The sequence below is a fragment of the Triticum aestivum genome, chromosome 5B, assembly GCF_018294505.1.
Source record: "Triticum aestivum cultivar Chinese Spring chromosome 5B, IWGSC CS RefSeq v2.1, whole genome shotgun sequence".
Classification (NCBI taxonomy): domain Eukaryota; kingdom Viridiplantae; phylum Streptophyta; class Magnoliopsida; order Poales; family Poaceae; genus Triticum; species Triticum aestivum.
In genome coordinates, this window is record NC_057807.1 from 521812087 (window position 1) to 521820292 (window position 8206).

The 8206-nt window shown below is 47.3% G+C and overlaps 1 long non-coding RNA gene across 2 annotated transcripts; it reads left to right on the forward strand.

Annotated features, from left to right (window-relative positions):
• The first annotated feature begins 4781 nt into the window (after positions 1 to 4781).
• Positions 4782 to 7282, forward strand: LOC123116719 (uncharacterized). Of its 2 annotated transcripts, none has more exons than XR_006457155.1 (5): positions 4782 to 4949; positions 5461 to 5527; positions 6160 to 6296; positions 6382 to 6506; positions 7080 to 7282. It is a non-coding gene; the product is annotated as an uncharacterized lncRNA (long non-coding RNA). The 2 variants fall into 2 exon arrangements; XR_006457156.1 differs by having other exon boundaries at positions 7085 to 7282.
• The last annotated feature ends 924 nt before the right edge of the window (positions 7283 to 8206 follow it).

Below are 8206 nucleotides of genomic sequence, written 5' to 3' on the forward strand. Positions count from 1 at the left end.
AAGCAACAGCTACAACTACTATATCGTAACAAGGCAAAAATCAAATTGAGAGATCAGTCGGAAATCAACTGACCTTGACATTAACGTGCAGAGCAGAGCTGTCATTGTAGGCAGCCTGGCTGGCCCCGTGCACCACCTTCATCTGCTCCATCATAAGGTTCGCTTGGAGTATGGATTCCTTGGCTGCACCCGCCAGGTCATCTGGAGTATGATGAGCAGCAAAGAGTGACGATGGTGGTATAGTCGGAGCAATCACAGGGTCTGAAGCATGGAGTTGTGCAAGCGAAGCAGGGACTTGAGCAATCGACACCAAGGGATGGTCAGTCGACACAGGATTGGTAAAAGAAACTGTCGCCTGAGTCGGATCTCCGGACCACTAGACCATCGTCTCCGGTGCTGATGTCGACTGAGGCTCCTGGCCTACAGTCGTCCTCCTGCTCGAAGCCCTACCCCTCCTTCCCATATTCTTCTGAGGTGCTTCTTCATCCTCGTCTGGAAGTTCAATGACGTCTCGTGGGGCTGCACAAAAAGCAACCATAGGGGCTCAATCGACCGACAATTCAATCGATCAAACAAACACAAGATTGCAGGATCGTACCAGCTTTAGAAGTAGCCGCATCTTCATTCTCTTCATCATGCCGAGCCTTGTCAATGTCCATGGAGGTTCCAGAATTTGCAGCACTGAAAAATTCATAACCCACTCGGTCAGAGCAGAAGTATGAATCGGCAGTAAAACACAGAAAGATAGAACACTCACGCAGAAGCGACGAGAACGTCCATCTTGATCCTGGGCAAGGTCTTCCGAGGCTTTGAAGGGGAAACCTTGGGCTGCTTGGCAACCTTTTTTGACGGCTCCGGAGTCGAAGTCCGGGTGCGCTTATGCGCTTGCATGCTCGGAGCCACAGCCTTGGTACGCCCGCCCACTGGATCATGCGACTGCTTGGATCGGTGCTCTACGCGGGGTGGTGAGTCGACCTCCTCTTCTTCGTCGTCCAACTCATCACTCTCTTCATCATCATCATCATCAGCCAGACAAGGTCCGATCCTTATTACCGAGTGTACTTCGCAAGACAGAATGAAGTACACTCGGTAATAAGGATCAGACCTTGTCTGGCTGGTTGTCGGCGTCGAATGGATCGACTCTCTTGGCCCCCCTGGGTTGTCTTTGTTTCTGGTAATGCCCTTCAGCCACTTGGCCACCGTCTCATCGATAACCTCCTCTGGGTGGACCCGAGCAGTGTCATTAGAGCCTGAGTACATCCACATCGAGTGATCACGGGCCTGGAGCGGCTGGATGCATCGACTGAGAAACACTTCCAGTAAATCCATGCCAGTCACACCCTGACAGACCAACTGGACTACCCGCTCGAATAGCATGTTCGTCTCTACTTTCTCTGCTGCAGACACGGTCAGTGAAGAAGGATGCTGGACTTGATCTAGGGTAAAGGGAGGAAGACCGGTCGACTGACCGGGGGTCGGAATGTCTTGGCAATAAAACCAGGTCGAATGACACCCTCTAACCGACTCGAGAAGTGTCATAGGAGGAAAAGTGCTCCTCTTCCTCATCTGAATCCCTAATCCCCCGCACATCTGAATCACGTGTGTCCTCTCCTCAGTCGGATTGGCCTTCTTCATCGACTGAGAACGACAAGTGAAGATATGTTTCAAGAGACCCCAATGCGGTCTACAGCCTAAGAAGTTTTCGCACAGAGAAATGAATGTAGCGAGGTATGTGATGGTGTTGGGAGAGAAGTGGTGAAAGTGAGCACCGAAGAAGTTCAGAAAGCCCCGGAAGAAAGGATGTGGGGGCAGGGAGAAACCACGGTCGACGTGAGTTGCTAGGAGGATGCACTCACCCGCCCGCAGCTGAGGCTCGATCTCGTCCCCCAGCAGCCTCCAAGTCCCGTCGGTGATCAAACCCGCGGCGGATAGATCCTCCAGATCCACTTGCCAGAGCGTGGATCAAATCAAGTCCCCCTGGATCCAGCCAGACGGCAACCCGGACCTCGTCGATGATCCCCGACTCGTTTTCTTGCCCTTCGTCGTCGCCATCGCTTTCTTCGCGCGCTCCAGGGTCGTCGTCTTGTCCTTCACCATTGTGGCGGACTGCGCACGGGCGGAGCGGCAGCGTCGAGAGTGGAGGAAGACGCGGTGGAGAAGCAGAGGAAGAAGAAGGGGAATGGGGGCACACTATGCAAATGCGTCGGCCTCAATGCCTTTTATGGGCCTACCTCCAAGTGGCTGACGCGTGGGCCCGAGCGATCCTGTCAAATCCCACAACAGTCGCGCACCAGATACGTGGCAAAAAGGTGGCACAGAAATTGAGGTGCCCCAGTCTATCCGTCCCGTTTACTGCGGCGCGCTCCGCCCTGCGCGCTTTCCAAGATTTTCGAATCCCGTGAGATCCGGGAACCGCAGTAACCAATCGTGCCGAAGATTTCACACTATATCAACACTCAAAGATTGCCAGCATAAGTTCACTCGACGACCTCTGAATCGATCAAGGTGACTGAAATGAAGTCGAAGTCTCAGCATGAACCTTGAGCTCGGTAAGAATGCTTACGAAGCACAAGAGTCAAGGAGGAGTCACCTTCAACTCTCTTTTCACTCGGACCTCAATCCATTCGGGGGCTAATGATGATGCCATGAACCTAGGGTAGGGTCATAGGCCTGACCTATACGCCATGCCCAAGGTCACTACCCTAGAAGCAAAGACATTCAAAGTATAGTGAGGAACACCGACTGAAGTAACCATGGAGTGCAATCCACTCGACCAGTCACTTCACTCGGATACCCCCAATTTCACTCGACCTGAATGAAGTCATTCGACCACACAGGAAACCACTCGGAGTACAGAAGACCTAGAGTCACTCAGGATGGCAACGGTCAGGCGTTCACTCCATAGTCTTAAAGATCATTAATAGCACTTTATAGCTGGCGTTACCAGTAACGCCTTATTTTAATGTACATTGAACCCCTGTAACGGAGGACGGTTGGGGTCCTGGCGCACTCTATATAAGCCACCCCCTCCTCTGGGACAAGGGTTCGCACCCCTTGTAACACACACCCATATTCCAGTCGATCGCCTCAGGGCACCGAGACGTAGGGCTTTTACCTCCTCCGAGAGGGGCCTGAACTCGTAAACTCGTGTGTACATTCACACCGTAGCTAGGGCCTTGCCTCCTCATACATACCCCCTACTCTTACTGTCGGACTTATTACCACAACATTTATCCCCTTTGTTGGCATGCAAGCTCGCTAAGTGATACCACCAATCGCCACTAAGTGTTGCGTTTTGAGCGTTCCCTCTGGATTCTATTTTTTTTATTTTCCTGTGAGTGTTTTTCGGGTTTAGATGGGTTTCTGTTTTTGCATTTTATTTTATTTTTGTCTGATTTTCCCTATGTTTTGGGGCAAAAAAATTGTTTTTTCTCTTTTACGAAGCACAGCTATGCTTCTTGGTAAGAAAAAAATTTATGTGATTCCACAAGAAGCACATATTTTCTTCCACAAAAAGCACAACCTACCTCTTCTGATCTGCTCCTCTGGCTCGTCCAGTACTGAAGAAGAGCGCAGTTTCCTTGCAGACAATAACAGAGAGAAATTAAGAGGAGCCACAGCTGCCTAAATGGCATCTGGTTGAGAAGATAATTGCACAAGAAAGAAGAGCAGATTCAGCCATAATCAGGCACCCTTCCGCTTGATAGCATGATACGAATGACACGCACCAGCTATCGTCGGCAGGTTCAGTCGTAGTACATACAGTTAATTTCCCCGCCGTCGGCTACTAGCTTGTGTATGCTGTCCAAATTAACTAATTAACCACGGTTAGACAGTTAGTACATTGGTGAAGAGTTTGGTGTAGAAGAAGCCTCTGCGGTGGGAGATGAGGTCGGCTTGGAGACGCGCGCGTTTGTAGAGAAGAGGTGGACGGACCTGGCGGCGAGCTGCGAGAGGACGTCAGTTTGGTGGAGCTGTGGGCCGTGGACACGGCGAGCTGCTCTTGGCGAGGCAGGAGGAAAGGCATAGAAGTAGCATCGGAGAGGGGATGCGGACGAGGACAACGATGTAGCCGGATGAAGGGGCGAAGGCGCTAGGGGGTGGCGGCGGCGGCGGATGGCCTTCCCTTGTTGGACGTCGGCGGACGGACACCTTTTTTTTCAAAGCGGACGCCTTCCCCTGATTGATTGAAAAAAGAAAAAGGAAAAGCGGACGCCTCTCTCTCGACTATACCAGGCCATATGTCGGGCCGGGCCTGATATGCCTAGATTTCAGGCCCAAGCCCGGCCTACCAATGGAAAAGCCCATCAGGCCTTGGGCTGGGCCCTTATTCTAAAACGCAAATATGACAAGCCCGAGCTCGGTGCCTTCAGGCTCAAAACTTAGGCCCGGGCCCAGGCCCATTGGCAAGACCGGGCCGGGTCGGGTCGTGTCGGCCGATCTGGGTTTTCCATGGCCAGGTATAAGTCCCCTCTTAGGCCTCGTTTGGTTGCAAGGTTTTCCGGGGGGATCCCCGCTGTTTCCCCGGGCCGAAGAACCACGAGCCGAGTTGGCCCAGGGAAATCGAGCTGGTCATTTGGACTGCATCCTTTGAGGGTTAACCCTGCCCGACCCACGTCTTTACCACGGGGAGGAAAGCCACGACTCGAGAGGTCGGGGAGGAAAGCCACGCCGCGAGCCTCGAGCGAGAGACGACCGAACGATGCGCCGTCGGCCAAGATCCGGTGCCCCACCTCCTCCGCCCCCGAGCTACTCCGCCGGCGACAGAAGTGATGCCCCCCCCCCCCCCCCCCCAGGTGCTCAGGATCCAAGATCCGCCCCTCCAGCGACGGCAACGGACCGCGGCCATCACCGTTCTCCCTTCCCGGATCTCTCCTCCGCCTCGAAGCTCCGGTACACTCCGCGACGGCGACGGTTCTGTGGACGTATTCTATGTCATCTGATCAAAGGTTGGCCCCCCTCCTCCTCCCCCCATATATTTTTCTTCAGTTCATACCTTCACCGTCCATGATTTGCACCACCAGTTTCATATGAATTTGTATTTTCTTGTGTGGTTCATGAACCACCAGTTCCATACGAGTTGTATTTTCATGTGTGTAGCTACGATTTGTTTCTATGTACCATGCTTATGCTGCCCATACAAATTGTGAAATGTAGTCTGAAGCTTGATGCATATAGTTTCTCATATATGTAATAAAACTTTGCACTTGTATGCACCAGACCTGTGGGTCAGTGGGTTCAGTTTCATAGTTGTGTATCTGTCCATAGTATTTTTATTGTTGACATCAGATTTCATATGTTATGAGGTACACAACACTGATTACTGATTAGATTTAGATACAAGCATATCAATATAGTTGTATGAATCAAGCTCTTGTGAGTAGGTGACATTTGTGAGCAACTATTCTGCACATTTTTTTAGATAGAAATAGTAACTCGAGCACTGCTGCCCTGTTGCAGGCTTTCAACTCACTATATCATGTTGATCTTGTTGTCTTTATCGATCATTGAGAAGAAAGCAAGAAAGGTATGCTAAAGCTTAAATTTATTCGTTGGTATGAATTGAACAGCTAGTCAAGAAGAGATGTGTTTGGTGATGTTTATGTGCTGAGTTGTGCTACCGTTTACATGATGAATCTTTTGCTGCTGGTTCTTATTAGTTGAAATTGTATATGGATTGTCAATGCTTTTAATCCCAGTGCTTTTTATTGGTTTTTCAGTGTGCGGTTTCTATGTCATATTGATAGTTGATAGAAGGGACCTTGTTACATTTGTAGGGAGCTTGCAGGTTAGAATATCAGCATATGTAGTCTTGGCACATTTGTCGTCTTCTGTAGTCCTTTAGGTTCTTATGCACTCTGTAGTCTGTACTACCAGCATTTGATAGGATGTACTTGCAATTCATTGATGTTGCTTTACACAAGTTTCATTGATGGAGCTAGAACTTGTCATCCTGTATGTAGAACAGGGAACACCGTAGTACAGTTATAGATGCATGGTTTGTAACGCTGCTCTATCTAGCTACATGTATCTTGCTTATGAATTATTAAAATACCAGTAGTGTGTTTGGTTTGCCTGGCTGGTCAGCGATCATTGATATCTAGTGGGTGCTAATTTGTGAGTCTGACTGATAAATATTTTATCGTGTGTCAAATGCAGGTGCTCTGACATTAGAACCATTTTGCTTTGTCTGAAGACGCCGTGTTCAGTTGCTGGGTGCCTTTCGCTTCATTGGTTTTGGCACTCGAGGACTACACAGATTTTCTGAAGAAGCAATCTGCAAATTAGTTGAAGAGGTAAAGGAATCAAAGCAAGAGGACTTGTACTCGATTGGAAATTGTGTTTCTGCGCTAGAGATAATTGAAGAGCTATCTGTTTCAGCAAAAGCAAAGGCGTTGCGGCTTTTCAAATGCCCAATGAATAGAGATATATTCATCATACCAAGAACCCAAGCCTTAGGCTTTTCTAGTTGAAGGAGGAGATTACTGCAATGGAGAGAACATAAGGTATTCATTCTTTGCTAGCTAGACATCCAATGGTTTCTACTAGGCTTTCTTTGCTATGTATATACTAGCAATTGTCTCTAGGTAACTCCCGTGACAAATATTTTCCCATCGGCCTCTACTAGATAGTAACGCTTGAACGTTCAGTGGATACTTAATTGGGTCTTCAAGCTAGTGGATCTATCCAAGGAAACTTCCGAGCTCTGTACCGGAACTTGGCAGCACATGTCACCTTTGTGTAAATTCAGTCCAGTTTGTTCTGGATTCTGTTCATCCTTCTGTTGAGAATGTTAAATGGAAAGCAAAGCACATGTGAGATGCCTGAGTATTGAGGAGAAAAGGCATGTGTTTCTGCTTTGACGGGAGAGGCATGTAGACACTCCAGACTTGGTTATATTCTTTGTGCAATCTCGGCAAGAAGCACCATGCACAACTACAACTTGAAACAAACAGTTTGAAATAGAAAGCTCCTAGTCATATCAAATTTTGGTTGATAATATTTCATCTTAATCCGTTTGTACTAAAAAATAGTCTATTGAAACTGTGAACTGGTGCTAACTTAATTTTTTTGTGTAGTTCAGTCAACATCAAGATGCAGTACCTGATGTCGATGAGGATGCGGAGTGGAGAAACGACTTGAGTAGGGCTAGTGATCGCCGCCTTGCAATTCTTCTATTTCGAAAGTATCTCTTGCCGTGGACTTGGCAAGTGATAATTCATTTTTTTGTTATTGTCAACAAATTTGAATGATGATGGCACATGAAAACGGTTTCGACCAACGCTCGATCTGAATGAGATGTGGACCGACCGGTATCTGAACCCTTGTGAATTGATGGCTATTGGTCGTAATAATTCCTAAAAATCTAGTTTACATAAATTCTAAGATTTTATATGTGTTTGTTTTTTTAGAATTATTCTTCAAATTCTTATCTATGGTCCATTGTTATCTGTAGAATTTCGTATGAAGTCTGTGAAATTTTGTGGAAATCTATTGTTATATGTGTAGCAATGTCTGTTATGATATGTGTTAATTTGAGGTATTTCCTTCCCTCCCCCTTCTTGCCATTTGGACACCTGGGCAGTGGGGAGATCTCCCACAGTCCCACGTGGTGGGAGGGATATCATGAGCACAGGAAAATCCCCCCTAGGGGTTTGATTGCCCTGGTTTTTTCCTATCCAACAACCAAACAAGGCCTTAGGCTTTGGGGGGAGGGCGGGGCTTTTTAGGCAAACTACAGAACCAGGAAGCAGCTGTTGGTTTTCTCCATGTGCAACAGTGGATTTTTTCCAATGGTTTTTCGTATCGGATTTTTCATTGTTTGCACCGGTTTTCTTTTTTTTTCCTGTTTTTCGGTTTTCATCCTTTTTTTGTCGACACATATCTACCTTTTTTTCACACGCAATGTATATTTTTCTATACATCATGAACATTTCTTTATACAAATTTAACATTCTTAAATACATGTTTTGATGTCTACTTTTTTCATGCACATTGTTCCTTTTCAGTATACACCTGATTAATATTTGTTTTTCCAAATACATTTTTTATATCTACTTTTTTCCACACATTGTACATTTTTTTATCTAAACACACTTTATTATAACTCAGTAATGTTCATGGGGATACATCGAACGTCTGGGGCATGGTTTTTGAGTTGCTGTATAGTCGTCGACTAATCGCCAAGTCGTTTTTCAGAAATCAG